An 8,206-nucleotide genomic window follows, 5' to 3' on the forward strand; every position below is an offset into this window, starting at 1 on the left:
GCATAGCAATGCACTTACCCTGGCAGGACATGAAACGCTGTGCCTTGTTGAGAAAGGAAATAACAGGATGTAAGCCTGGCTTCATTGAAATACCTTCCTGCAAATTTACTGTAGGAAGCAGTAGGGCCTGCCTTACAGAGGATCATCTCAGGCCATGTGAAAATGGCTCAAGATTGGGCTGGTAAGCCTTTTTGATGCTGAACGTAGTTTGAAAGCTTCAATACCAAGTGGGACACCACTTTATCGAATATATTAGTGCAATTCATACACGCCAAAGGTCCCAGCAAACCACTAACATCTCTGCGACGTCCCAAAAAGATCCGAACGTCTATGTCCCAGCAGTATCTCTATTAGACATCCGTACAACGTGCAATATTTTAATGAAAATTTTTGGATGTTGACATAACGTTGCTGGTACCTTAATGTCGGACGTTCTTTCAACTTTGCTAAAGACGTACTCTCGATGTTGCTGCTGCTTCATTTGGGGACGGTATTTAGACATATTTTGCTGACGTTGTTCAGATGTTTCTGGTATGTCCGTTTTTTACTTCGAACATGTCTATCGCAGTTAAATTATTTTAGCTACATCTGCTACACTTTATTTTCAAACTTTCCGCAGCCGCACTGTACTGAAGTTACCGAGGGGTTTTGAATGTGTTTTGTAAGGGTTTTGTACCGAGGGGTTTTGTGCAAGTATTGTAATCCACCACTATTGCTTTTAACCTTTGACCTTCAAAACATTTGCCCAATACCGAACCTCATGGAAAGAGGCAGGGACTTAGTGCAGAATTCGTTTAGAAGCGACGTTGCCAACGAGCCTTGTAAGGTTTTTTTCGATGGGTGGGGGGGGGGAGGAGGGGCGGGGGTCATTGCCGTCAAATATGAACAAAATAAGATAGGATGATGAACGAAGACTCAATTGCACAACTTTACTTGCTACTTGATTTAACCTTGATGTTACGTACCGACTGCAGCTTCATGCATTCAAAGTGTGAGCAAAGCAGATTTCGGGGCTGCCTTGATACTGAGCTTACCGTCAAACGTCACTTGTAGGTTAAACGGCAAGGTACTCTGCCTTTTTTTGCCTTAAAAAAAAGTCGATGACACCCTCATTGCAAAAAAAAAACTAAAAAAAATCCGTGAGACTTCGCTAAGATTCGAACCACAGACTTTCAAAACAACACAAGCACCTAAGCTCCAATCCACTTGACCACGCCAGGAAACAATGCGTGTACCCAAGAATTTGGTACCTTTTTTTTTTATTTTTTATTACATGGGAAAATACGCTCGGACGTTGCAGTACGACGAATATAAGCAAACAAAATTATACCCTGAAGTTATGAGAAGCAAATATACATCAAAATTCAGTCAAACACACACAAGCGTTCAAAAGAGGGAACCAGTCAGGTGGTTGATCAAGCGAACTATACACACTATGTACAAATGCCACAGTTTCTCGGAAATAAGACTTAGTTTATCTTGGTGGCTCAGCATGCCTATCACATAAGCGGCATCGCCACAGACTGTACAAACCAATCAACACGAACATGTCATAAGGTGGCTCACCAGGATAGTCGAATGGCAAAAATCGGATAGAGAAAGGCGTAATATCCATGTCTTTTTTCAGCGTTCGCTGTAGAATGTCCCAGAAAAAGACAGCATCTCTGCAGTCTACAAAGCAGTGATCAATTGTCTCTGGTCGAGTACAGAGCCGACAGTCTCTGTACTCGACCAGTGTGCCAGTGCCAGTGTGTAATTTGAAGAAAAATGTTTTAACACCTGGCGGAACACACATTTTACACACTCTATTGAGGACATCCTGGTACGGACACTGTAGGTACAGAACACGATATAGAGGTGTGGGAAAAAGCCCAGAAACCAGGGCATCAGAAATAGACTCGCGTGTAGCAGTAAATATGTACTCAAGGCTAAACCGAGCCTGTAAGAAGCGAATTGTGTCAACCACTTCTTTGAGGAAACCTCGCGGGCTTCGGGATGCGTCCACAGACAGCGAAGACACCACAATATCTGGGAGAAAATGTGCAAGACGTATTTGCAGTACAGCTTTCAAAAAAGGATGTTGAACATCTCGAAAGTAGAATAAACGAGATAGAAGCTGCCAAAGAAACAGGTGAACAAGCCCCAGTCCCCCTCGCACAACCGGAAGAAAAAGGTTATCTCGACGCAATGGCTCACTACGCGAACACCAAATGAAGGTTGCAAAAATCCGGTGAAAAGCCTGGATCTTGAGTCGTGAGCAATGTAACACCTGTAGGACATAAAGAAGTCGGGTCACAAGGAACGTGTTACACGCCCGAGCACGAGAAAAGATGGACAGCTGCCGTCCCCGCCAGTCATTCACTTGGCGCTGTAGCTTCACCGCCTGCTCCGACCAATGCGAGTCAGTATTGCGAAACTGCGAGAGGGGTACTCCTAAATAAGTTAGGTCTCTATTCCAATTGATTCCGGCGAAACAATCGGGTGTGGTTCCCCATTCTCCTAACCAAAATCCGCAGCTTTTCTCGAAATTCAGGGCCGCACCTGAAACCTCGCAAAATTCTTGTGTAATGGCAAGAGCATTCTCCACACTGGCCTTGTCAGTACAAAATAAAGCGACATCATCGGCATATGCTAAAATTTTCACTTCGAAGGACGATAGCGTGAACCCTCTAACATTATTGTCCTCTATTATGCGCATGCACAATGGTTCCAGATATAAGCAAAACAGGAGTGGTGATAATGGGCACCCTTGACGAACCGATGAAAGAAGGTGGATTGGTTGGGTTAGTCGATTGTTGACTATCACTCTTGTCGAGCCATTAGCATAACATATTTGAATACCTTCGGTAAGCCAAGATCCTGCGTTCACATGCTGTAGAGCACGAAACAGAAATTGGTGACTGACGCGATCGAATGCCTTTGCCAAATCTAGTTGTACTAAGGCTACCTGGGCTGACGTACCCGAAACACACTCCAATATAGACCTTGCTATGTGTATGTTAGTTTGAATAGATCGCCCACGGATGCCACATGTCTGATGGTCACGAACTAGTAGCTCAATCACATTTTGAAGACGGTTGGCCAAAATCTTAGCGAAGACTTTATAATCTACATTACATAAGGAAATGGGACGATATCCTTCTACTTTACGCAGTTTGTCAGGATCATTACTTTTGGGGATTAGAACAGTGTGGCCTTCGTACAGCGTAGGTGGAAGAAATCCAGTCTTGTAAGCCTCGCGGTAAACCTCAAGTAAAAATGGAGCCAGCAGAGAACAGAATGTGTGGTAAAATTCTGCAGTGAGACCATCAGGTCCCGGGGTTTTGCCTTTCGACAATGATTCAATGCTAGACACCAATTCTTGAATGCCAATCTCCTGGTCAATGGATTCACACTCGTCCTGGTTTAATTTGGGCAGCAAACTAATGAATTTGTCAATGGAGTCCTCGCTCACTGCTCTTTTGGGAGTTTGGAATACAGTTCTATTGTAATCGACGAAGGCCATCATTATCACAGTAGTGTCATCAGTAATTTTCTCTTTATACTCAATTTCAAGTATTTGTTTAGACAGAGCATGACGGCGCTCATCACCTAGTGACCGGCGACACGGTTGTACTTCAGCAAAGCGCTGTGATCTCGCTCGCACTAGTGCTCCCCGGTATTTCTCAACATCAAAAGCCTGTAGCTGCGCCTTGACATTCCGAATGCAGAGGCTGCCAACGAATATTGTCGGGTGATTCGTTTTGGCCGTATTTGACAAATTTCGGCAGTGCTAACGCTTGTTTCTTCCGCACCGATCTTGGAGGCGAGGTCAATTATGCTAATACTGCAAGTGATGTAACCAAAGTTCCCTTATCTAAGCCAAGAAAAGCTATCGCGCTTCATCGTTCCCCCTATGCAGGCTACGGTAGCCGCGAATGAAATTGAATGCACCGCTAATTTTCTGGCGTTGATAAACTTTGTTCGTTACGCACCGATCTTGCAGACAAGCCCTCCATGCTAACACTACAAGCGATGTAGAGAGAGCTCCGGTATTTAACTGGCAAAAAACTGTCTCAATCCCCCGATCTCCCCGATTAAAGCCAAGCTAGCCACGAAGGATTGCGCAGTTTCGACCAGAAATAGCTTGTAATTTGCCTGAAGGCACAAAATTACCGCACGTTAAAAAAATGATTGTTTTTTGCGAATGTAATGACCCCAAACCAGGAGATGAACATGGAATCCGGACGATGTCGCGGGCTTTCGGATGCTTTCTGGCGCTGCGTCGACGCTGATATCTGGCGAGCAGCATAGACATCGGCGTAGCTACATAGGAGCAGTCGGAGAGTGAACTTGCCAGCTCGGACCTAAGTAAGCAGCTTTAACTCGCTGAAAGGGCGAAGACGGCAGGCCGCACCAACGGAGTGCTGGACTGAGGACCCCGCCAACTTCTAAGCTGGATCTACCTGTTCGTTCAAAGTTTTCTTCCCCTCCTCCTCCTCCCGCGTCAGCTCACGGCGCCGTGCATTTTACCGACGCCGTCAACGCGGGGCGATGTCGACGCGCGAAAGCACAGAAAATATTCTGCAAGTGGTTGCAGCCTCAGAACAAACCGTAAAATTACGGCGCCCACAACCACACGGCAGCTGCATTTCCACCGCATACCCTGAAATTGCCTTAAATGCCGTAATCTAGATTGTAGGTACAATTACTATTTTCTTTAAAAAATACTCACGCCCAAGCTTTTCTTGTACATAAATGGCAACTAATATCTTTATTTACCAATAACTTGGCCATATATTTCGCAACGCGTTTTTATCAAGGTGGGTGTCTTTCAGGAACTAGTTTTTCCCTCATACGAACACAGACAGGAAGTCGCTGCGCGCAAAGTCCGATCGTCCGACAGTGTATTAACTGCACTCCTTACCGATACGCGTGCTACAGGCCGGTGACGGCACGGCGTGCACGCCTTCAACTTTCGTTATTTCGGTGACTTGACTACCATGGATTTATCTACCGGATGAAGAAATACTGCCAAGTAGTGGAGGTAAGCGAGTACTAGTGAACCTTGTTTTCTTGTCATATGTATTTAACGTAGCAGAGTTGCTCTCGAACTTCGGTACGCGTAAGCGGTTAGCCCTAATGATTTGAGGGACTCGCTTTGTGCGTTGCGGAGATTTGTCGGTAGACCTTTGTACCTGGATGCTGCGTTTGTAAACAGAATCAGTTTTCGCGCAGTTTCTAGCCCTGTGTTTGGTGAAGTGTTTGTGTTCTGTGCTGTTTTGCTAGGCGAATGTTTTGATATGAAATGAAATAAGGGAAGCCGGAGAGTGCGAATGTAAGTGCGTGTGCGAATGCGTTACACGCACATCGTGTACTTTTAGCGTGATGTTGGTTTTTGTTTCGTTTCTGCAGATGCCGTTTTTTTCGTCATAATAGTTCTCGGTTAAAAAACGTGCACAATACATTGAATGATTGCCGTTCGTGTAGCATTAAAATAAAATATTAATCCAGGGAATTCCGAGAGTACAGCATTAGATTAAAATGCAATCTGGATGCTGTTTTCGCGTTTTCATTGAGTGTTCAATTTTTTCGAACGCTCAGTTTGGTCGTGAAATGTCGGAATGAACAACGTGTATGCAACCCGAATCTATTTGTAACGTCAGAACTACACGCATGTCGTAACTGGTACAGTAGTATGAGCAGCGCTGGTTGTGCTTCGTACTCTTACTGCAGCATCGCAAACGTAAATTAACCTTTCAGAACCTAGTAAAATTATTCAAAAATGGCTGTTAAATTTCTGTCACTTATGGAATTTTCAGCTTAATGAATTTAGTGTGTAACACACCTTGGTGATCAGAGTAACACAGCATTTGAAATTTCGCAGGTTTAAGGCACAGTATGATTCTGGTGTCTGGCCTGTCGTTTGCTAATACCTTAGATGTTGCAGGCTGCTGTCTGGTGCAACTTGGACTATGTGTGAATGTGATTGTGCTGTAAAAATTTCTTGCACTACTTCGATGCTTCCCGCTGTACAACGTATTTCAACTAAAAATGTACGCCTAGCAGGACAGGCGAACAGGACAACATGACGAGTGTTTCAGTGATGTGCTTTTTGAAGGTTTAGTTATGCATATATACCAACTAGCCCACCTCGCCATTCTGCTGCACGAAGTATACGTCCATGGCAGTGACGTTGTCCGGTTTTGTTCATGTTTCCTTTTGCCACATTTTGTGGACATGGCTTCATGCGTGTATATATTGTCACTTCAATCCACCAAGCGGTTTGGATAGACACAGAAAAATATTTTGCAAGTTCAGATGGGACCTGTAGCTGGGCTAAAATGTCCTCAAAATCCCCATTCACGAAATGTAGTTCTTATATTTAGTGGTACCTCACATTAGCTGTCATAGTATTAAGGTTGCCTTAGTAGTGCCAATGCTGGCATTAAAGTATATCCACTCCGCTCTCTTCCTGTCCCTTAATGTTACACCCATCCTCTAGCGTTCTGTTGCCTGCTAAGTCGTCCTTAATTTATGTTAGACCCTTTTAGTTAGCCTGGAAGTTTCTGCCCCGTAGGCGAGTACACTCTCTTTTTCAGGGACAATGTAAGCGGCTATTCCGTATTATACGAGTCTTAAAAATCTGTATTACAACACAGATTTTCCTGTACCCATGCCTAGATTGATGAACTGGCTTGCAAGGGAGGTGCTACTGCAACTGTCTGCACAATGCGCCTGCTCAAGCTACTGTTGACGGTCAACTTGGCGCAGGACTTCTCCTGGTTTGGAAAACAGGGAACACGCTTTTTTCCACCTGCGAGTGGCATCCTGCATTGTGTGTAACTAGATATCTTCGTGTTGTTACATACATCAAATTCTTTAATGTATACGCCCCAGATTTTTATTTTCAGTCCATCCTGCGCAGATATCAGCTTTGTAGACAACCTGCGGCTTCTTAGTTTTTATTGCTAGAAGCGGTATTAAATTTCTTTCAGCCTTTGGACCATGAAATTTTTACTCACTTTGCCAGCAATCCGGTTTGCTGAAACTATTTTGGCAGTTTCTGGCGCACCACAACGAAGAACGCAAACTGTTCAAGACTCCCTACCATAACTGATGATGGAGGCATGCACCATTGAACCACTATTGTATCATTTCCGTGCTTCCGTGCGTTTTTATTTTGTGTGATTGTTCTTTGAGCGTATCACTTGGTGTGAATCACGTAGTCAAGTAAATCTGGCTTCTTGTAACTAATATTCAATCATTTCCGTGTTCCCCGTTTTTTCGTTTGTTCCCAAATCATATCACTTTGTGTGAAATATTGAAATAGTGTAACGTTTTGTTTTCCTAACCAGAATTGAATAAGTTGTTTCTAAAGTTTTTTGTTGTTTTATTGTTGTCCTGCCATTTCGCTAAGTGTGAATCATTTCATCACGTAAATTTCTACTGCTCTTGTAACCGCCGTACAGTCATTTCTTTTACACACCTTTTCTATAGATCATAACCATTTCCCTAGATGTTGGTTTGTTTAAAGTAGCTTAAATTTGTATGGCACTCACAACCACCACTCAACAACACCACTTCTGTGTTTCCTAGGTGCTTTTGTTTTATTGTTCCAAAAACTTTTCATAGATGTGAACTATTTAGTTCCGTAAATTTGCTGTGTTTTTATAACCACCATTCAATAATTTCTTTGTTTTCACACTTTTCTTGCGTTGTTTTTCACCCAATTATTTTAATGTGCGATATTTAAAGTTGGATAGCTATCTTGTGCTTGTACCCTGGGTTTACATGTTTGCTTTTTTCCCTATTTTTTGTCAACCTTTCTGTGTGTGACTTGTTTATTGTCATGAATATCTGTTCTATTCTTGTAATTGTACAATGTGTACCCTGTGGTCCAGTGCAGATAGGAATGAAAATTAAAGTGGTTGTGTTGCGAAAGCATGTTATATAATTTGGAAGTCAATATAAACTGTTTTACCCGAACTCTTTTGGTTTTTATGTGTGCTTTGAAAGCGTTCTTACTACCCAGCTGCAGGTACTTACAGATAGGATGGGAGACTGTCATTTTAATTAGATTAATTTTTGAATTGTTTCTGTGATAGTTTATCTGCAGAAGGTCTGTACAGCCGTGCTGTATGGTACAATTCGATAACGCCACTGTGGTTGCCTTAGTGTCCAGGGCGCTTGTGCTGATCAGGACTGGTTTGCTGTTACTTACTGC

Source organism: Haemaphysalis longicornis, unplaced genomic scaffold (genome assembly GCF_048455015.1).
Source record: "Haemaphysalis longicornis isolate Haplotype H1 unplaced genomic scaffold, Haemaphysalis longicornis Haplotype H1 scaffold_2, whole genome shotgun sequence".
NCBI classification, from domain to species: Eukaryota; Metazoa; Arthropoda; class Arachnida; order Ixodida; family Ixodidae; genus Haemaphysalis; species Haemaphysalis longicornis.